The following is a 22,034-nucleotide window of genomic DNA, read 5'->3' on the forward strand; positions in this document are numbered from 1 at the left end:
TATGGAGGTTGCTGAAAACTCCTGGCACCCTACCAACCAATCTCTTATATGCCTCATGGAGCTTGAAATCGTTAGATACCTTATACTTAGTAGACCCATTCCACCATGCGATCTAGGCTCTGCAGGACACTAATTGGGAGTCTAGGTTTCCGACCCTGCCAAAGAAACTTCTGGATCGCTCTAGATAATGCCCTCTCTTCTCTTTGCCTCGATACAACGGAAGCATCTGAAAGGTTGTATAACCACCGGGGGGGCCACCATCATATTAAAATAGAGCGATCCTTGCGGTCAAGAAAAGCGGAAACCTTCCCCACAGCTATAATATACGCCTGGTCTCAGTCAAAAGTGGCAATACATTTTCACTGTACAGCCGTGAAAAGGTCTGTTGGCACCACAACCCCAAGATATTTCAACTGCCCCGGTGCCATTTCAAAGGGAACTGTCCCCGCCAGCCAGCCCGGATTTCTTCATTATCGGCATTGTCAAGGACTTTGTATGATTAGCTTGAATCCCGATAGTTCTCCATAATCCTTTACCACTCTGAGCAGGGGTTTCAAGTGACTACTGGGGGTCATCCAAGAGAAGCATTAGGTCATCTGCGTATATGCTAATAGTTTCATCCTATGCTCTGAGATTTGTGCCCCTTTGATATCTTCAGAATTTCTAATTACACATAGCAAGGGTTCTAGGGTGAGCACAAATAATAAGGGCGAGAGCGGGCAGCCCTGACGGGTCCCCCGCTCTATCGCAAATTCCCTAGTCCTGACCCCATTAACCAGGATTGCCGCTTTTGGGTGTGTGTATAGAGCTTTTAGTGCTTCAGAATACCATCCTTGGATTTCCACCTACCGCAATGTCTCAAACATGAACGGCCATCTGACTTCATCAAAAGCCCGTTCTGCATCTAAACTGACTACTAATCTGTTAATATCTGAGTCTTTCACGTGCATCAGTGCTGCTATAAGCTTCCGCACATTAAGCACCGATTTCCGCCCTCTGACAAACCCTACCTGGTCGTTATGTATAATTTGGGGCAAACTAGGGGCCAGTCTGTCTGCCAATATCCTGGACATGATTTTAATATCCACATTTATTAAGGATATTGGTCTGAACGAGCCGGCCTGTAATAGGTCTCGTCCTGGTTTAGGAATCAAGCTTATCAACGCCGAATTCGCATGGCGAGGAAAGGCCCCCTGTTGGACCGCTGCATGATAAACCTCCAACAATGGGCCTACCACTTGTGCTTTGAGCATTTTGTAAAACTCGCCAGAAAAGCAATCTGACACCGGCGCCGTATGGAGTCGGAGCTTCGTAATACTCTGCATGATCTCTTTTGCCGTTATTGGCTTGTTCAAGGCCTCCACCACGGCTGGTGACAATTTAAGCATGCCAGTGGTGGTCAGATATTCCAACAATCTAGACTTTCCTTCTGTCTGCTCCCCCGCATCTTTATATAAAGATGCAAAGTGCTCCCTTAAAACTTCAGCCACCTCCTCCATTTTAGTTGTCACCCCTCCCGCCTTTGTACGTAATACTGGTATAAAATGTTGTTTTCTTGCAGTTTTCACCACCTTAGCCAAATAGGTTCCAGATTTATCCCCAAATTTCTGAAGTCGAAACTTTCGATAAATCAGGGAACGGGTCATTCTCTCATGTATAAGGCTATTCAATGCCACCCGAGTCACCATTAGGGTATCATACCGGGCTGACGTAGGAGCTGCAGTGTATGCCCTCTTTACCTCTCTCAATTTCCGCTCTAGTGCAATGACTTTCCAATTGATACATCGATTATGCTTACATACATAGGCAATTACATCTCCCCTTAGCACCGCTTTTGCCGCGGACCAAAACAGGCTTGGGTCTTCCAGATGCTGCTCGATATTCTTCAGATATTCCCCCCATCTTTCATGGATATATTTATTGAATTCTGGGGAGGAGTATAGGTAAGCAGGAAATCTCCAGCCCGAGGATTGCTGAAAAAAGGACTGCGCTTCCAAATCTACCCAAATCAGGGCATGGTCGGAGATTTCCTCCGGGCCTACACTAGCGCCCAGCACCTGTGGGAATAAAGTCTGAGACAAAAATATATAATCTAGCCTGGACTGTGTACGATGCACCCTGGAGGTGTGAGTGTAATCTCTCTCCTCTTGATGTAGCAATCTCCATGGGTCTATTAGTCCTGCTAGTGTACAAAAAGATTCCAATATAGTCTCGCCCCCCCATTCTTCCCTGCGCTCGCCCCCCTGATCTATCTACCTGCACATCATATACCTGGTTCATATCTCCTGCTATTAACAATGGTAAATGTGTGTATTGTTGGCATCTATTTAGTAAGTGCGTAAAGAAATTCCTACTTTTCACAAGGGGCGCATAAACCGCTACCAAGAGTACATCTTTCCCTTGCAAATTAATTTGAACTCCGAGGTATCTCCCCTCCCCATCTTTAAACCTCAATTTGGCAGAACACGCAAGGGATTTATTTATCAAAATTGCCACCCCTCCTTTCCTTCCGGCTGCCGGGGAACAGAACATCTCCCCCACCCAATGCCTTTTTAATTTATCATGTTCTTCTTGCGATAATCTTGTTTCTTGTAGACAGGCTATAAGCGCGTCATGGCGTTTTAGGGCCACTAGAATTTTCGTACGCTTCACCGGGGATGTAATGCCACAAACATTCCATGAGACCAGGCGCACCGCTTTACTCCCTAACCTAGCCAGGGCCTTCTATAACTGTCCTTCAATTATGTAGCACATAAACCGCCCCAGGGCGCCCCAGCCTCACCCTTGGGAACTGCTGCCTCGCTACACCAGCTATACTGTTGTTGAGCTTACCCATAATTACATCCCAATGTTTCCAGTCCGTTACGTTCTCCCCTCTCTTCTCGTCCCTTGTATCTAAACTCATATCCCTCCCTCTCCCCCCTTCCTGACGAAATTCCCTTCCCCCCACCCCCACCCCCATCACCTCCCAAACTGTAACAATAGGAGACACTTCAATGCACAAGGCCCCCACACCCTTTCTTATTACAACAGAATGCTATACAACCTAAACATCAAATGTTAACATGTCATCCTATACCCTCAAGCAGTCAAACCTTCAATAATGTCTTTCAGTCACCTGTAGGGCTGCTCTTTATTTCTCCTAGATCCTTCTCCAGATGTGAGACAAATTCTTTTGCTGCATGCGCTGTGTCAAAAACTTTCCAGCTATTATCCTGCCTGATCTTTAAAAGAGCTGGGTAGAGGAGCATAAACTTGATTTTAAGATCAGCCAGCCGCTTGCATACAGGCGTGAATTGCCTCCGTCTGTCCTGCAGCTGAGCAGAATAATCCTAGAATATTCGTATGAGGTGCCCATCGTACTTTACCTCATCTCTCTTAAGCCGATATCCCCGTAGTATTTCTGCCTTATGCAGGTAGTTGTGGACTTTCAAAATCACTACACGAGGCACTTGCCCGCCATCTTTGCTTTGCCTCACGCGGTGCGCTCTTTCCAAACATAGCGGTCCCGCCGAATCTGACAAGGCAAATTCGGAGGCCAACCAGCGCTCTAACGTTGTTGCCAGCACTGGATCTCCAATGGTTTCAGGTAGGCCAACGATCCGCAAATTGGACCGTCGAGACCTATTCTCCAGGTCGTCCAGTTTTGTAGATAAAGAATCTACTATTCCATCAAGCTTTTTTACTTCCGCTTGGAGCAGAGTGGTTTTGTCTTCGAGGTCTGATACCCTCCATTCTAGCTCTCCGGTCCGCTCTGTAATTGCGGTGAGTTGCACCTCAAAGGACTCAAATTGGCTAGATAATTTGCCCAGCTTGGGTTCCAACGTCGTTGTTATCACCTCTGTAAGTTGCGCCAATTGCTCCACCGAGAACGTCGGCCCAGCGCGTGATGGCGACTTCTCTCCCGCCACCTCTAGCGCTTTCACCTTATCTTTGTCCTTTTTCGCCCCTCTACTCGCCATTCCTTTAACTGGCGCTTCCAAAAATTTGTCCATGTATAATCAGTTGATCTGCACTGCCTGAGAGGTATTATTATTTAGCGTTGTTGGGTTTCTTAGTGTTTAAGCAATTCGGGCCTCGGAGAGAGCAAAAAACACGTCTCACTCTCTCATCGCACCACGTGATCTCCAGCAAGCTACCTTTTAAAAGTAATCTTGTGCTTGGAGAAGATCTAGGGAAGTTCGGTAAAGATCTGAGGGACTCCCAAGTCTTGGAGCTTGCCAGAGGACGAGTCTAAAAATTATTTTAAATACTCTCAGTTTAGTCGTAGGTTTCATGAGGCCATGAGGCATATTTTCAAAGCACTTTGGGAGGCTAAGTTCCATAGGTTTCTATGGAACTTTGGGAGGCTAAGTGCTTTGAAAATGAGCCTCCATGTGTTCCAGGCCAGGAAATCCATTTTCAGGGTTTCCACTTCCACTACGACGAGCTGCCTTGCATGCTAGCAGAATGATCTCAGCTTCAACTCCAGGTATACCTATGCTTGCTTGCATCTCCCAATGATGGGGTCTCTGTTTACTCCTCTGGTTTCGTAATAGCGGGATTCCTTTATGGGTTTCTTGAGGAGTGGGCCAAAGTTGCCTCAGACCAATGGGTCTTGGATTTTCTAACGCAGGGTTAGAAACTGGAGTTCTCCCATTCTACCGCAGATTTTTCTTGGATTCTCCTTGCAGGCTCAAGCCGAAATATCAGGCAGTTCATACCACCTTGCAAATGTTTCTTCATTTAGGCACGGTTGAGTCTGTCCCCAGTTGCAATTGGGAGAATGGGAAGTTGTTCCCTTTGTTCTGTACTTCCAGCCAGTTGAGCTTGGACATCATAAGAGTCTAGAGTGTTTAAGGTTCAACTTTTCTCTCCTCTTCAATCTGTTCAAAATTCTGCTGCATGACTAATATTCCGCCAATGTCGTTATGCTCATATTAGCTGTCTCTTCAAGTCACTTCACTGGCTCCCTATCCATTTCTGCATACAGTTCAAACTCCTCTTATTGACTTATAAGTGCATTCACTCTTCAGCTCCTCAGTACCTCTCCACTCTCATCTCTCCCTACACTCCTCCCTGGGAACTCCGTTCACTGGGTAAATCTCTCTTATCTGCACCCTTCTCCATCGCTAACTCCAGACTTCGTTCCTTTTATGTTGCTGCACCATATGCCTGGAATAAACTTCCTGAGTCGGTCCGTCAAGCTCCATCTCTGGCCGTCTTCAAATCTAGGCTAAAAGCCCACCTTTTTGATGCTGCTATTAACCCTTACTCGTTCAGTACCCTTATTTTATCATCCCCACCTTAGTAATTCCTTTATCTCTTATTTGTCTTGTTTGTCTGTCCAGTAAGATTGTAAGCTCTGTCGAGCAGGGACTGTCTCTTCAAGTGTACAGCGCTGCGTACATCTAGTAGCATTATAGAAATTATAAGAAGTAGTAGTAGTAGTCTTTCAGCCGATACAAATCACCAAGAACATTTTTTTAAGGTCATGGTGGTAGTGGCATCTTTCCTGCACGAGGATGGATTGCAGGTTCATCCATACCTTGTGGTTGGCTGATTTGCGACTCTCTCTCTCAAGAGACTCTGCTAATTTCATCCAAGATAGCTACTCTTCTTCAGTCCTTAGGATTGATAATTTCACCAAGAGTCAGTTGTTTCCAACACAAATCTTGGCATATCTGGGGGTGATATTCCATGTGGGCTTGGGAAGTACTTTCTTCCTTTTGCTCCTCAGCAACAGATGACAACCCAATTCAGGTTCTACTTTCCCTATAGGTCAGGGGTCTTGGAATAGGTTAAGTTCTGGGCACAATGGTCTTTTCTTGGATATTCTCCTATGGGCCAGATTCCGCATCAGACCACTTCAGGGGCTCCTTCTCAGTTTTGGTCTCCATCTCTCTTGTTCTTTTCAAGCCAACTTACCCTCAACGGGGTGAATTCAACACAATTCAGAAGTTCTCTCTCTCTGGAGGTGGCTATCTGCAGCTTGTAGGCTGCGAGGGCGTGCCTTAGCTGGCTGCAAGAGATTTCAGATCTCTTCCAGAAGACAGATAGTCGACCTCCTCCTCAATTGCCCGATATGGAGTTGAGGCTGGCTTTATTTGACAGATTTCTTGTATGATTTGTTTTGGGTGTTGGCTAAGCAGATGTCTTTGGCGGTCACAGCCTGTTGTTTGATGTGGTTTCACCACTGGGCGGCAGATGCAGCTTCAAACAGCGGCTGGATAAGCTCCGTTTTAAGGGCAAGCTGTTGTTTGAGGACTCAGTGAAGTTGATGAAGGATCTAGGTGACTCATAGACTGAGCATCTTCCTGAGGACATGTCTACATGTTTTTTTTTGGTCGGATCAGGGTTTGTCCTCATTTTAAAGAGACCAGGTACTATCGTCTGGGGCAGTCTAGTTTTCTTCAGCGATCCAGGTTCAGTCAAAACTCCTTTCATCCTTTTGAGATCCTTTGGAGTTCTCCTGAAGGGGTGACGGGGCGTACAGTCCTGTCTTTTCTTCATAAGGTGGTTTCTGCCTTTCATCCCAGTCAACCTTTGTCTCTTCCTGCTTCTTTGATGTTTGCCATGTACTCCTATACTATTTGAAAGTGACCAGCAAGTTCCATTGGTCAAATCTTTGCTTCATGCTTTGCTTGGGACCTCAAGAATATAATTCAGCTTCCAAAGCCATGCAGTTGTAGCAGGGCAGTGTCTAGGGTGACCCACTGAGCAGAAATGACTTCCTGAATAGCCTCATGCACTGGAAAAGACTGAAGCGGTTATCTAGTGCTTGCCATTTTAAGATTGGCAGATGTACCTGTGGCAGGATCAGAAGAAGACATATTCAGAACCTGGAGAGCCTTAGGTATACAGGAAGGCGGTGACTCCTTACGAACCAACCACACTGCGGTGGGATCATCAGATTCCTGACCCGCTGAGCAGAAATTACTCCCAGCATAGCTTCATGCTATCCTCAAGGAAGGGGATCTGGTTTTGAGAGCTGAGGTGGCCATTGGCTGAGGGAGGCAATTTCTTCAACTGGTCTTTTTATGGAACAGTCTCTGCTCTTTCTTCCAGAGTGCAGGTGACCTCCTTCTTTGAGTGCTGTCTAGCTTCTTTGGCTACCTTTTGCAGTTGAACCACTTGGTCCTATGTCCTGCTGTGGATGTCGTTTGCAGATCGCCCACTTGGTCTTCTGTCCTTCCCTTTGCTAGGCATTGCAGGCTTGATGTGGCAGTGCTAGGCATTCCAAGCTTGACGTGGCAGAGCGTATAGCCACGGCCTGTGGAGCATCGCTCTGGTCTGCTGAGGATGTAGTACCCTGCCCCCTTGAGGACTGATTTGGTACATCCCATGAGTCTCTGGATTGATCTGTGGGACACTATGGAAGGTAAAATTAGTCCTTACCTGATACTTTTCTTTCCATTAGTCCCAACAGATCAATCCAGAGGCCAACCCTTTGTTGTTCTTGGTTGAGTGTTTTCTTCTCGTTGCTTCAGTTTAATCAGGCTCCTTTGTTTGATTTTGGCTACAAAAAGGAAACCTTTTGTTGTTACCCTCCCGCAGGAGAGGACTTACTGTTGGATTTCCTCTTTCTTCTTCCACTGCTTTTTTATGGACAATACTGATGTTAAGGTGGCTGCACATGATCACATATAGTAAACCTCTGAAGTTCTCTATCTCTCCTTCTGGCAGAAGGACATAACCCACAAGTCTTTGGATTGTTCTGTTGGAACTAATGGAAAAAAATTATCAGGTAAAGACTAATTTTACCTTCTGGGCACTCTGGCTTGGCACTAACACCTTAACGCCAGATCCAAGCTGGCGTAGGGTTTAGAGCATTAAGGGCACCTTCGTTAGCTGCGCTATTAGCTATGCATTGGAGGGAATAAGAAATGTCCTCATCTGCATCCCTTCAACTATATTTGCATGCTTATTGCGTTGTTTTCAATGCTTGTGTTGATTCCTGTGCTTCCAGCCTCTGAGCATTATACACTTGCAAATGCTTGCACTAGTCCAGCACTAATGACCCACCTTTGATTCTGAGCATCGGGGCCTAAAAGAATAAAAGTGGTGTGGGACAGTGAAATTAAAGCAGAACAAGCCCCCTGGGGCAAAAAGCAGGGCTGGCTAGAGATAATCCATGATCTCCTTCTCTTAACCCTTGATAAGGCTTCCCAGCAGGATTTAATTTGCCCATCTTGAGATCTAAATCCCTTTTACTAAACTGCTGGAAGTTTAACTCAACTTTCATATCCTTTCAAAACAGCAGCAGTATGCATTGATTATGTAGAGGATCCTGCTGACTGCAGAACTAGTTGTTCATCAAGAGGTAGAAAGGTGGCTGCCTTTCAACCCAACAGGTTCAAGGCTGGCTTGTGCATGATAGCTACTAACACTGGAGGAAAAAAAAACCCTGTTGAGAGACTGACTGGGGTTTCTAATTGGATGGATGGGGCATTTTTGTAGAAGTAAGAAAAAAAGGTGCAGGAATTTAGGGGATTGTTTTTTTGAAATCGACGTTGTGTTTTGTGCATCTTGAGCATCTTAATTAGTAGCAGAGGATTTTCATTTAGTTCCTGTCTTTTCAATAATAGCTCAAGGTGAGTTACATTCAGGTACATTAGATATTCCCCTGTCTCTAGAGGACGTACAATCTAAGGGGCCCTTTTACTAACGCTGTGCCTTAGGCAATTGAAGGTGAAGTGATTTGCTCAAGATTACAAGGAGTGTCAGTGGGACTTGAATCTGGCTTTCCTGGTAACCATTAGGCTACAGTAAATAAGTGACTGACTTGGTGAAGGAATGATGTGCCCCTAGTGGCAATGGTGTGCTAGAGCCGTCTCGCACCAGCTCACAAGAGCTGGTTGTTAATTTTTTTTAGATTTTTTGCGAGCTGGTTGTTAAATCTCCTGCAGCGTCCTGCTCCCTGTTTGCCTCTCCTCCCCCGAGCCGTAGGGCCCCGGCACATACCTGGCTGAAGCTATCCTTTTGGTCTAGTGGTGTCTTTGGGGCAGGAAAGATCCCTAGTCTTTCCTGTCCGCTACCAGCGCTGACCCTCCCGCTGCCACATTGCTCTTTAAAAATGGCTGCTGAGACTTCCGCTGAAGGCCGCCGTTGTAGGTCTCAGCAGCCATTTTAAAGAAGAAGCGGCTGCAGGAGGGTCAGCCCCGGCAGCGGGCAGGAAAGACTAGGGATCTTTCCTTCCCCGAAGATTCCACTAGACCAGCAGAATGGCTTTGGGTAGGTGCCAGGAGGGCACCCTGCGGCTTGGGGGAGTGGGAGATCTGGAATAGGTAGGTGACGGTCTTCATTGTTGAATTTAGTCTCGCTTCTATTTTCAAACATGCCGGATTGTACATAGGGATGTACACAGAGGAAGTGTAATATGGAATAACTTTTCATAGATAGGTTAGTAACTTGTTATAAATCGTAATCAGTGTGTCATTTGGAGGGGCTGATAATAGGGACACCCTAGCACATATTATATTCGTGCAGAGAATTTTTTTTTCTCCTGGTAAAGGGCCACTAAAACAGACATCATGTTATGAGAATCAGGTGCTCAACATTCAGATTTTTTATCTATTTATTTACTTATTTATTTATGCATTTTCTCCCACATTAAAATGAATTGGGAGCATTAAACCAAAACCTAGGAGCATTAAAATTTTTTTTTTATTGGAGAGAGTAATGCATTGCCCCCCCCCCCCCCCCCCCACAGGCTGTCTCTCCGGGTATAGCCAGCTCGGCAATTGGGGGGGGTGGGGGCGCAGAGGTGAACCGGGGAGAGAGCCCATTGTTAAAAATTTACCAGCACACCACTGCCTAGTGGCTATAGTGCTTTGCTAGATCAATGCCTTTATTTGGAACCAGAATTTAGCAAGGTCAGATACTGAGACATCTCTAGAGATGCAGAGAGAATCTCTAGAACCAACAGTATGATTCACTGTAATTTATCCCCTCTCACTCAGTCCAGACATTGCAACAGTCTCCCTCTTCTGGGGCTCATGCAGTAGGAACTCCTTCCAGAGATCTTAGAGGTGTTGTCTTTGTGTGTTAACTGACATCCTCTGCTGAGCAGCTCAATGTTGTCCCCACAGCATCTGCAGCCCTGGGCAACTAAGCGGAGCAGGGAATCTAATCCAAATCCCACCTCACAACGGTGTACAGTCACTTAGCTAACCCCTTCACTAATTTATATTTGTTTACTTTTTTAAAAATAGAATGAGTGCCATGTTTAACCTGCTTGAATATGTGGAAATCATGGTCCCCTGCAAGCAAAATGCAGGTGGTGTTTATTTTTCATCAAACTAATCTTATTTCAGTTTGACCTGATGAAGAGAATGTAAGTTTCAGAAGTTAGCCAGAAATGCACTACGTTTTGTCCATTAAAAAGATATAGCCTATAATTGTGGACCCTTTTTTAGTCCATATTTACGTTTTAAAGTTATACTACCATACACAGAATTTGAACTATATATCTACTATTACCATTTAAACTGCTACTCCTAGAGGGGCATAATCGAACGCGAACGCCCATCTCCATGGGCGCCTATGTCCGCGAACGGGTATGTGAAGGGGCGGGACAGACCGTATTTTCGAAAAGAAATGGGTGCCCATCTTTTTTTTCGATAATACGGTTTGTGCCCGGCAAATGCATCGGATTTGTGCGGATTTGAGCTGGGCGGTTTTGTTTTTCAGTGATAATGGAAACCGAAGGCACCCAGCTCAAAAACGAACAAATCCAAGGCATTGGGTCATGGGAGGGGCCAGGATTCGTAGTGCACTGGTCCCCCTCACATGCCAGGACACCAACCGGGCACCTTAGGGGGCACTTGTAACAATTAGAAAAAAAAAATTAAATACCTCCCAAGTCCATAGCTCCCTTACCTTGGGTGCTGAGCCCCTCAAATCCCCCCCAAAAACCCACTGCCCACAACTCTACACCATTACCATAGCACTTATGGCTGAAGGGGGGCATCTACATGTGGGTACAGTGGGTTTTGGGGGCGGTTTGGAGGGCTCCCATTTACCACCAAAAGTGTAACAGGTAGGGGAGGGATGGGCCTGGGTCCACCTGGGTGAAGTCCACTGCACCCACTAACAACTGCTCCAGGGACCTGCATACTGCTGTGATGGAGCTGGGTATGGCATTTGAGGCTGGCATACAGGCTGGAAAAAAAAGTTCTTAAAATTGTTTTTTTTTATGCTGGGAGGGGGTTAGTGACCACTGGGGGAGTCAGGGGTGATCATCCCCGATTCCCTTCGGTGGTCATGTGGTCATTTAGGGCACTTTTTTGGGACTTGTTCATGAAAAAAAGGGTCCAATAAAAATGACCCAAATTCGTGATAAAAACGCCTTTCTTTTTTCGATTATTGGCCGAAGGTGCCCATCTCTCCTCGGCCGATAAACATGCCCCAGTCCCGCCTTCACCACACCTCCGACACACCCCTGTCAACTTTGCCCGTTTCCACAGATTGCAGTTGAAGACGTCCAAAATCAGCTTTCGATTATACCGATTTGGGCGCCTTTGCAAGATGGGCGCCTGTCTCCCAATTTGGGTCACAATCTGGGCGCCCATCACTTTCGAAAATAAGGCTGCTAGCTTCTCACAGCAGCAAACTTTACATGGGTTTTGTTTCTGACTGCTACTATTCACACCCCAATTATATAAGTGTCCAGTGGGAAAAAGTAAACTCTTATCAATGTGCTGTGGAGAAGAGGTTTGTTGGTTTAGGGAGTACATGTTTACAAAGAGAGCAAACCCTGTTTGCATTGAACTTTGGATGCTTATAATATTGATACTTTACTACCAAGTAGTTTTAGAGGAAGAGTAGTGAGGATCAGGGGCGTATCTGCGTGGGGCCACAGGGGCCAGGGCCCCTGCAGATTTCGCCCTGGACCCCCCTACCCAGGGCCGGTCTTAGCAAGTGCGGGGCCCTATGCAGACCAATTTGATGGGGCTCCGCCCCCCATCGTAGCTCCAGGGCCGGCCACCCCTCCCTCCGAGCTTCCGGGCTGCTCCCTCCCAGCTCCAAGGCCCTCTCCCCCCTAGGACCCCCAGCTCCAGGGCTTCTCCCCCCTAGGGCCCCCAGCTCCTAGGGCCCTCCTCCACCCTCCCTCCCAGCTCCAAGGCCCCCCTCCCAGCTCCTGGGCACCTCCAGGGGCAGCTCCAAGCTCTCCCTCCCTCCCAGCTCCAAGCCCTCCTAGGCAGCTCCAAGCCCTCCTAGGCCCCCCTCCCTCCCAGCTCCAAGGCCTCCCTCCCAGATCCAAGGCCCCTTCCCTGCCTCCCTCCCAGCTCCAAGGCCCCCCTCCCAGCTCCAAGGCACCCCTCCGTCTCGCTGAATTTTAAAGGTTACCTCGTCGACGTTGGGTTACAGCGCCGGCAGGTAACAGCAGCAGTCAGTGAAAAGTGTGCAACGGTGCGAGCTGCTCGGCACTTCGGGAGCCTTCCTGTTCCTCGCTCAGCTCTGGTCCTGCCCATGTGGGCGGGACCAGAGCTGAGCGAGGGACAGGAAGGCTCCCGAAGCACTGCGCAGCTCGCACGCACGCTGCTGTTACCTGCTGGCGCTGTAACCACCCGATGTCGACGAGGTAACCTTTAAAATTCAGACGGAGGGAGGGCGGGACGTCAGCCTTGGAGCTGAGAGGGAGGGACATCGACAATGCGTTTTAAAAAATTCAGAGAGAGGGACTGGAGCTCGAGCGGTCGGAGCGGGGCGACCTCAGGCACGAGGCCCTAAGCGGTCGCCTCGCCCTAAGACCAGCCCTGCCCCTACCGCCGTCAACCCTCCCCCACTGCCGTTGTTTACCTTTGCTGGCGGGGGACCCCAACCCCCCGCCAGCCGAGGTCCGCTTGCCGCCTTTAAAGATATTTCATCAGCTGGCGGGGGACCCCAACCCCCGCCAGCTGACCCGACGTCTTCTTCGGCCTCCATGGCCGTGCTGTATTTGATAGCTGTTTAATCCAGTTTGGAGTCTGACGTCCCAGCACATTGTACAACGGCAGCAGGGGAGGGTTGGCGGCGGGGGGGGGGGAGGGTGGAGAGTTGGTGGGGGGATCTGGCAATGGCGGGGGGGGGGGGTCGTTGGGGGGGGGCTAAAATGTGCCCCCTCCCTCTGGCTCTGGCCCCCCCTACCGCCGGAGTCCAGATACGCCCCTGGTGAGGATAGACTTCAGAATAGTTTATTTTGATGGACTTTTGTGTATTCACAGACGATGCTTTGTTTTAGCAGCTCAGCATATGTGAGAAATGTTTAAAATTTTTCCATGCCTTAAATGTTTGGAGTATTTGTAGGATCCCTGAGGTGTTTATTTTATTCTTGCATTAATCCCTTATATAATATGTTTTGTAGATTCAAGAGAGGAAAATATCCTTTCTAAATACCAGTGAGGTCACTGAGATAGTGAAAGCGCAAGAAACCTAAAACTTTACAAACATACATTCAAAAATTTACTGAACGTGCATACTACATTTAAGGGCCTTGTTTATTAAAGCATAAGATTTTGCAATTACTGTGCGTTAATTGCCAAGATTAATTTGTAGTAACTAAGTTTTGCCTTATCTTTAGGAGCTGCCCCTAGCAGTTCCGCAAGTGAACTAATTAGCTAATTAGACTCTAACCATTTTTATTTTATTTTTATTTATTTATTTTTTAATTTTTTGTTACATTTGTACCCAGCGCTTTCCCACTCATGGCAGGCTCAGTGCGGCTTACACGGGGCAATGGAGGGTTAAGTGACTTGCCCAGAGTCACAAGGAGCTGCCTGTGCTGGGAATCGAACTCAGTTCCTCAGTTCCCCAGGACCAAAGTCCACCACCCTAACCACTAGGCCACTCCTCTACTCCGATGTTAACAAGCACTCGGCAGTAATTAGGAGTTACATGTAGATCTGTCCTACACTCTATTCTGTAACATGCAACACTTAAATTTCATAGTGTGCAATTTCAAAGGGGGTGTGGCATGGGCAGGTCAGAGGCGTTCCCAGAAATTACGTGTGCACCTAACTAGTGTCAGTTGGGCGTGACTGTTTTTCTTTCTTTTTTTTTTTTTATTTTCAATCTTTTTCAGGTGTAAAATTCTCGCACCCAAATTTAGACACAAAATATGTACTGAGCTAGTATCCTAGAAAGAGTGCTCCACACATAGCGCCCTTTACAGAATACAAGCTTAGTTTGCATCATTTTGACGCCTATCTTTGGATGACATGTACAAAATCTAGCCCTTTGTGCACCACGTTATTAATGCACATTAATTATCTCCACGTAAACTGTAAGGTGCAAACCCTACACATTCTCTAGCCCATTCCACATTAACACAAAAACTATTGTTAACTGCTACTACATACAGTTTAGTAAATAGGCCCCTAATTGTTTTGTACAAAATCTAGAAATAATGGTCAAGAAAGCAAGTTGTAGGTGATGCACCCTGAATTAGGTCACCAGATGCCAATGCTCCAGGTCACTAGGGCGCCTACATTTTGCCATCAGACCTGGAATGTGCTAAGTCCTAATGAAACAGCTGCTGCTGTAGGAAAAACTGGTTTTCAGTCAGGCACCACGGGGCTCTTGGTGAGCTGGAGCCACCCAGTGCCAAACTCCCACTATAATAATAATAATGATGTCGATGGTTAATCCATTGTAGGAAGTGGGGCAGGGTATAGTAGCAACACACATATAGGATATGTAGGCTTTTGCTTTCCAAGTCCAGCTTCTGGATGGCAGTAATTACAGTACCACAGGGACAGAAAGTCCCATCTATCTCACACTGGGAACAGCTGGTAGCCAGAGTCAGGGTGGATGCCTGCTAAGCTTCACAGAAAGCTATAACCTGTGGCTAAGGAGCTTCTTTGGAATAGTAAGGCTAGGTTGTTAGAGGGAGCAAGTAAAAAAAAAAAATGGAGAAAAATAGAAAAGCTGTAAACACTGCTATAACAGTTCAGTTAAAACAGAATTCACCATGGGTAAGAGCCAATCAATCCAAACATAATCAAAACCTGCCAAAAACAAGTGGGAGAAAACTAAGCCCTTTGCACTCCTTCCCCCAAAGAGCAAAAGAAATCCTGAATAATTAAATGACCCACGTTCAGAGTCATCATGTAGTTGGCATAGTTTGATAGAGCAAGGCTTCGTAGAGTCCTACCTTCCTCTGATTCTGATTTCAATGTGAGCATCTAGGGCAGGGGTGTCCAACCTTGGCCCTCGTTATGTCAGGTTTTCAGGATTTTAACAATGAGTATGCATGATATCTGTTTGCATACAATGGAGGCAGTTCATGCAAATAGATCTCATGCATATTCATTGGGAAAATCCTGAAAACCCAACTGGATTGTGGCCCTCGAGGACCACCGAGTTTGGACACCCCTGATCTAGGGGAAGATTAAAGAACCTGCTGTATCTAAGGATGGTTCTAGAGCAATGAAAAGCCTGCCTCGCCAGCATGATGGTCTCTGTGAATTCAACCTGGACTATTGTTGAACAGTTGCAAAACATAAGCACAGGATCTGGCCCTATTAGCAGTTTCCTCCCAACTCTTACCCCATCTTAAGTGACAGACCTAGCAAGGATCTGATGGAGCCACCATAGTGATCGCTGCTCTGTGTAAATTTCCTGTGTGTTTGGTTTGTTCCTTAATCAGCTGGGTTTCTTCAGATTGTCGTTATATCATTAACCTGTTACTGTCATGAAACCTTTTTAAGCTTTTAACTTGCAAAAAAGTTAGTTTTCTTTGCCTAATTTGTCATTGTATATCATGAGGGAACAACTTCTTTCTCCGAGGACAAGCAGGCTGCTTGTTCTCACGACTGGGTGACGTCCGCGGCAGCCCCCACCAACCGGAAAAAAGCTTCGCGGGACAGTCGGCACGCAGGGCACGCCCACCGCGCATGCGCGGCCGTCTTCCCGCCCGTGCGCGACCGCTCCCGCCAGTTCCTTTTTTTCCGCGCCTGGAGAGAGTCGTGCCTGTGCCGCTCTCTCTGTTTCAGCCCCGGAAAAACCGTCGCGTTTACGCGAACTTCTCTTTTTCTTTTATAATTATTTAATTGCCGCGCGCTCCACTTTTCTTTTCTTTACAAAAAAAAAAAAAAAAAAAGGAGCACGCGCTCCCATTTTCCCTCGCTTCCAGCGGGGACGTTGCGTTGCGTTGCGGCCTGGTGGCCGCACGGTCGTTTTTCTTTTTCGAGGTGTGATTTCCGCCACCATCGACGACTTTAATTTCGCCGACGCGATTTTTCCGTCGATGTCCTCGAAGGTCCCGAGTGGATTTAAAAAGTGTGGTCGGTGCGGCCGGCCCATCTCGCAGACCGACACCCACGCTTGGTGCCTCCAGTGCCTCGGGCCGGAGCACAATTTCAAGTCGTGTCCCCTGTGTCTCGGTCTCCGGAAACGGACTCAGGTTGCGAGGCAAGTTCAACGGGACCGTATTTTTGGAACTTGCGCCGGCCCCTCGACGTCGACCTCGACGGCATCGGTATCGACGCCCGGCCCTTCGGTACCGGTATCGATGCCCGAGACATCGGCACCGATGGCATCGACCCCAGGAGAACAGGTCCCGTCGGCCCGCCAGTCCTCCGGTGAGGGTAGAGGTGAGAGGCCGCGTGGGCAGTCGGCCCCGGTCACTCCCTCAGCCCGTGGCCCACGGGACCGAACCCTGTCTGACCCGGTTCCTCGAGACCGAGGGGGATCGTCATCCTCCTCCTCCATGCCTCCCGGCGCCGGTGACGGGCATCGGAAGAAGGATAAGAAGCGCCGTCACCGGTCGCCCTCGATGCACATCGGAGGGGAGTCGACGCCGAAGCGTCTCCATCGAGAGGAGAGATCCCCGTCGGTGATAGAGGTGCCGACGCAACAGGGTCCCGGCACCTCGGTGCCGTCTCCTGGCTCCCACCAGATTCGGGCACCGACACCCCTACCGGCCCCATCGCCTTTCCCGGCAGCGGGCCTGGACGAGTGCCTCAGAGCCATCCTTCCGGGGATCCTGGAAGGGCTGATGCGCCAGGCTGTGCCGGCGCCGGGGGTGCTTGCGACCTCGGCGCCGATGACTGTGGCGCCGGCGAGCTCTAGCCCGGCGCCGGGGCCGTCGACACCGTCGCCGCTTGCGGTGCCGGTCTCGACCGCCACGCAGGTGGAGTCCCTGTCGACGTCGATGGAGGGAGCTCCGTCCCCGCCGGCGCGGGAGTCCGCCGCTCGACGACACCGAGACCCTGGTGCCTCGACGTCGAGCCGGGCCCGGTTCAGGACTCAGCTACATGAGCTTATGTCCGACACCGAGGATGAGGACTCGTGGGGGGAAGAGGAGGACCCTAGATATTTCTCCTCAGAGGAGTCTACGGGCCTTCCCTCGGACCCCACGCCTTCACCGGAGAGGAAACTCTCACCTCCCGAGAGTCTCTCCTTTGCCTCCTTTGTGCGGGATATGTCTATTAGCATTCCCTTCCCCGTGGTCTCTGTGGAAGAGCCGAGGGCCGAGATGCTCGAGGTCCTCGACTATCCATCACCACCTAGAGAGTCCTCCACGGTGCCGCTGCACAATGTCCTAAAGGAGACGCTGCTTCGGAACTGGGTGCGACCATTAACTAACCCCACCATTCCCAAGAAAGCAGAGTCCCAGTACAGGATCCACTCTGACCCAGAGCTAATGCGGCCACAATTGCCCCATGACTCAGCGGTCGTGGATTCTGCTCTCAAGAGGGCACGGAGTTCGAGGGATACTGCCTCGGCGCCCCCGGGGCGGGAGTCTCGCACTCTGGACTCGTTTGGGAGGAAGGCCTACCAATCCTCCATGCTCGTGACCCGCATCCAATCATACCTGCTCTATATGAGCATCCACATGCGGACCTATGTGCAACAACTGGCGGACCTGGTCGAGAAGCTCCCGCCGGAGCAGTCCAGGCCTTATCAGGAGGTGGTCAGGCAGCTGAAGGCGTGCAGAAAGTTCCTGTCCAGGGGTATCTATGACACCTGTGACGTGGCATCTCGTGCTGCGGCCCAAGGTATAGTGATGCGCAGGCTCTCATGGCTGCGTGCCTCTGACCTGGACAACCGCACCCAGCAGAGACTGGCCGACGTCCCTTGCCGGGGGGATAACATTTTTGGTGAGAAGGTCGAGCAGATGGTGGACCAACTGCATCAGCGGGAAACCGCTCTCGACAAGCTCTCCCACCGGGCGCCTTCAGCATCCACCTCAGCAGGTGGACGTTTTTCCCGGGCCCGGCAGGCTGCACCCTATTCTTTTGCAAAGCGTAGGTACAACCAGCCGGCCCGAAGGCCTCGTCAGGCACAGGGACAGCCCCAGCGCGCTCGTTCCCGTCAACAGCGTGCGCCTAAGCAGCCCCCTGCGCCTCCACAGCAAAAGCCAGGGACGGGTTTTTGACTGGATCCACGGGAACATAGCCGCCCTCAAAGTGTCCGTACCGGACGATCTGCCGGTCGGGGGGAGGTTAAAATATTTTCACCAAAGGTGGCCTCTCATAACCTCCGACCAGTGGGTTCTCCAAATAGTGCGGTGCGGATACGCCCTGAATTTGACCTCCCTGCCTCCAAATTGTCCTCCGGGAGCTCAATCCTTCAGCTCCCATCACAAGCAGGTACTTGCAGAGGAACTCTCCGCCCTTCTCAGCGCCAATGCGGTCGAGCCCGTACCACCCGGGCAGGAAGGGCAGGGATTCTATTCCAGGTACTTCCTTGTGGAAAAGAAAACAGGGGGATGCGTCCCATCCTAGACCTGAGAGGCCTGAACAAATTCCTGGTCAAAGAAAAGTTCAGGATGCTTTCCTTGGGCACCCTTCTGCCAATGATTCAGAAAAACGATTGGCTATGTTCCCTGGATTTAAAGGATGCATATACTCACATCCCGATACTGCCAGCTCACAGACAGTATCTCAGATTCCGCCTGGGCGCACGACACTTTCAGTACTGTGTGCTGCCCTTTGGACTCGCCTCCGCCCCACGAGTGTTTACAAAGTGCCTCGTGGTGGTGGCGGCGTACCTACGCAGGCTGGGAGTGCACGTGTTCCCATATCTCGACGATTGGCTGGTCAAGAACACCTCGGAGGCAGGAGCCCTCCGGTCCATGCAGTGCACTATTCAACTCCTGGAGCTGCTGGGGTTTGTGATAAATTACCCAAAGTCCCATCTCCAGCCAACCCAGTCTCTGGAATTCATAGGAGCGCTGCTGAATACCCAGACGGCTCAGGCCTTCCTTCCCGAAGCGAGGGCCAACAACCTCCTGTCCCTCGCTTCGCAGACCAGAGCGTCTCAGCAGGTCACAGCTCGGTAGATGTTGAGACTTCTGGGTCATATGGCCTCCACAGTTCATGTGACTCCCATGGCTCGTCTTCACATGAGATCTGCTCAATGGACCCTAGCTTCCCAGTGGTTCCAAGCCACCGGGAATCTAGAAGATGTTATCCGCCTCTCCACCAGTTGCCGCACTTCACTGCTCTGGTGGACCATCCGGACCAATTTGACCCTGGGGCGTCCATTCCAAATTCCGCAGCCCACAAAGGTGCTGACGACGGATGCATCTCGCCTGGGTTGGGGAGCTCATGTCGATGGGCTTCACACCCAGGGTCTGTGGTCCCTCCAGGAAAAGGATCTGCAGATCAACCTCCTGGAGCTCCGAGCGATCTGGAACGCGCTGAAGGCTTTCAGAGATCGGCTGTCCTGCCAAATTATCCAAATTCGGACAGACAATCAGGTTGCAATGTATTACGTCAACAAGCAGGGGGGCACCGGATCTTGCCCCCTGTGTCAGGAAGCCGTCGGGCTGTGGCGTTGGGTGTGCCAGTTCGGCATGCTCCTCCAAGCCACGTACCTGGCAGGCGTAAACAACAGTCTGGCCGACAGACTGAGCAGAGTCATGCAACCGCACGAGTGGTCGCTCCATTCCAGAGTGGTACGCAAGATCTTCCGAGAGTGGGGCACCCCCTCGGTGGATCTTTTCGCCTCTCAGACCAACCACAAGCTGCCTCTGTTCTGTTTCCAGACTTCAGACACACGGCAGGCTAGCGTCAGATGCCTTTCTCCTTCATTGGGGGACCGGCCTCCTGTATGCTTATCCTCCCATACCTTTGGTGGGGAAGACCTTACTGAAGCTCAAGCAAGACCGCGGCACCATGATTCTGATAGCGCCCTTTTGGCCCTGTCAGATCTGGTTCCCTCTTCTTCTGGAGTTGTCCTCCGAAGAACCGTGGAGATTGGAGTGTTTTCCGACTCTCATTTCGCAGAACGACGGAGCGTTGCTGCACCCCAACCTTCAATCCCTGGCTCTCACGGCCTGGATGTTGAGGGCGTAGACTTCGCTGCGTTGGGTCTGTCTGAGGGTGTCTCCCGGGTATTGCTTGCCTCTAGGAAGGATTCCACTAAAAAGAGTTACTTTTTCAAGTGGAGGAGGTTTGTCGTTTGGTGTGAGAGCAAGGCCCTAGAACCTCGTTCTTGCCCTGCACAGAACCTGCTTGAATACCTTCTGCACTTATCAGAGTCTGGCCTCAAGACCAACTCAGTAAGGAATCACCTTAGTGCGATTAGTGCTTACCATTACCGTGTGGAAGGTAAAGCCATCTCTGGAGAGCCTTTAGTCGTTCGATTCATGAGAGGCTTGCTTTTGTCAAAGCCCCCTATCAAGCCTCCTACAGTGTCATGGGATCTCAACGTCGTCCTCACCCAGCTGATGAAACCTCCTTTTGAGCCACTGAATTCCTGCCATCTGAAGTACTTGACCTGGAAGGTCATTTTCTTGGTGGCAGTTACTTCAGCTCGTAGGGTCAGTGAGCTTCAAGCCCTAGTAGCTCATGCTCCATATACCAAATTTCATCATAACAGAGTAGTGCTCCGCACCCACCCAAAGTTCCTGCCGAAGGTGGTGTCGGAGTTCCATCTTAACCAGTCAATTGTCTTGCCAACATTCTTCCCCAGGCCGCATACCCGCCCTGCTGAACGTCAGTTGCACACATTGGACTGCAAGAGAGCATTGGCCTTCTACTTGGAGCGGACACAGCCCCACAGACAGTCCGCCCAATTGTTTGTTTCTTTCGACCCTAACAGGCTAGGGGTCGCTGTCGGGAAACGCACCATCTCCAATTGGCTAGCAGATTGCATTTCCTTCACTTACGCCCAGGCTGGGCTGACTCTTGAGGGTCATGTCACGGCTCATAGTGTCAGAGCCATGGCAGCGTCGGTGGCCCACTTGAAGTCAGCCACTATTGAAGAGATCTGCAAGGCTGCGACGTGGTCATCTGTCCACACATTCACATCTCATTACTGCCTCCAGCAGGATACCCGACGCGACAGTCGGTTCGGGCAGTCGGTGCTGCAGAATCTGTTTGGGGTGTAAATCCAACTCCACCCTCCAGGACCCGAATTTATTCTGGTCAGGCTGCACTCTCAGTTAGTTGTTCTTCGTAGGTCAATTTCTGTTGTACCCTCGCCGTTGCGAGGTTCAATTGACCTGGGTTCTTGTTTTGAGTGAGCCTGAGAGCTAGGGATACCCCAGTCGTGAGAACAAGCAGCCTGCTTGTCCTCGGAGAAAGTGAATGATACATACCTGTAGCAGGTGTTCTCCGAGGACAGCAGGCTGATTGTTCTCACCTACCCTCCCTCCTCCCCTTTGGAGTTGTGTGTTTCATCTTTTGCTAGTCATTCAACTGGCGGGAGCGGTCGCGCACGGGCGGGAAGACGGCCGCGCATGCGCGGTGGGCGTGCCCTGCGTGCCGACCGTCCCGCGAAGCTTTTTTCCGGTTGGTGGGGGCTGCCGCGGACGTCACCCAGTCGTGAGAACAATCAGCCTGCTGTCCTCGGAGAACACCTGCTACAGGTATGTATCATTCACTGTACTGTACTGTTGTGTTCTGTTCTGCCAGTTACACCTCATGGAGAAAATTACAGTTTGATTGGAAGGTAAAACAGAAAGCTCTCACACAGTGTACATCAGCAGAATTCCCTTCATTCCTTTTCAGGGGCATTTTATGGCTGGCGTCATAAATCAGGCAAAGTGTAATTTTTTTAAAAGGAGGAGGCAGAGGAAAATAAGGCATTGTTGTGACAGGAGCTGTCGGGTCAGACTA

At 49.7% G+C, this 22,034-nt stretch overlaps 1 protein-coding gene across 1 annotated transcript in view; it reads left to right on the forward strand.

Moving 5' to 3' along the window:
- The window catches only part of PSEN1 (presenilin 1), a 142,474-nt gene that overhangs the window by 47,662 nt on the left and 72,778 nt on the right, over window positions 1-22,034 (forward strand). The gene's annotated exons all lie outside the window — the stretch shown is intronic.

This window comes from Microcaecilia unicolor, chromosome 9 (assembly GCF_901765095.1).
Source record: "Microcaecilia unicolor chromosome 9, aMicUni1.1, whole genome shotgun sequence".
In the NCBI taxonomy this organism is placed as follows: Eukaryota; Metazoa; Chordata; class Amphibia; order Gymnophiona; family Siphonopidae; genus Microcaecilia; species Microcaecilia unicolor.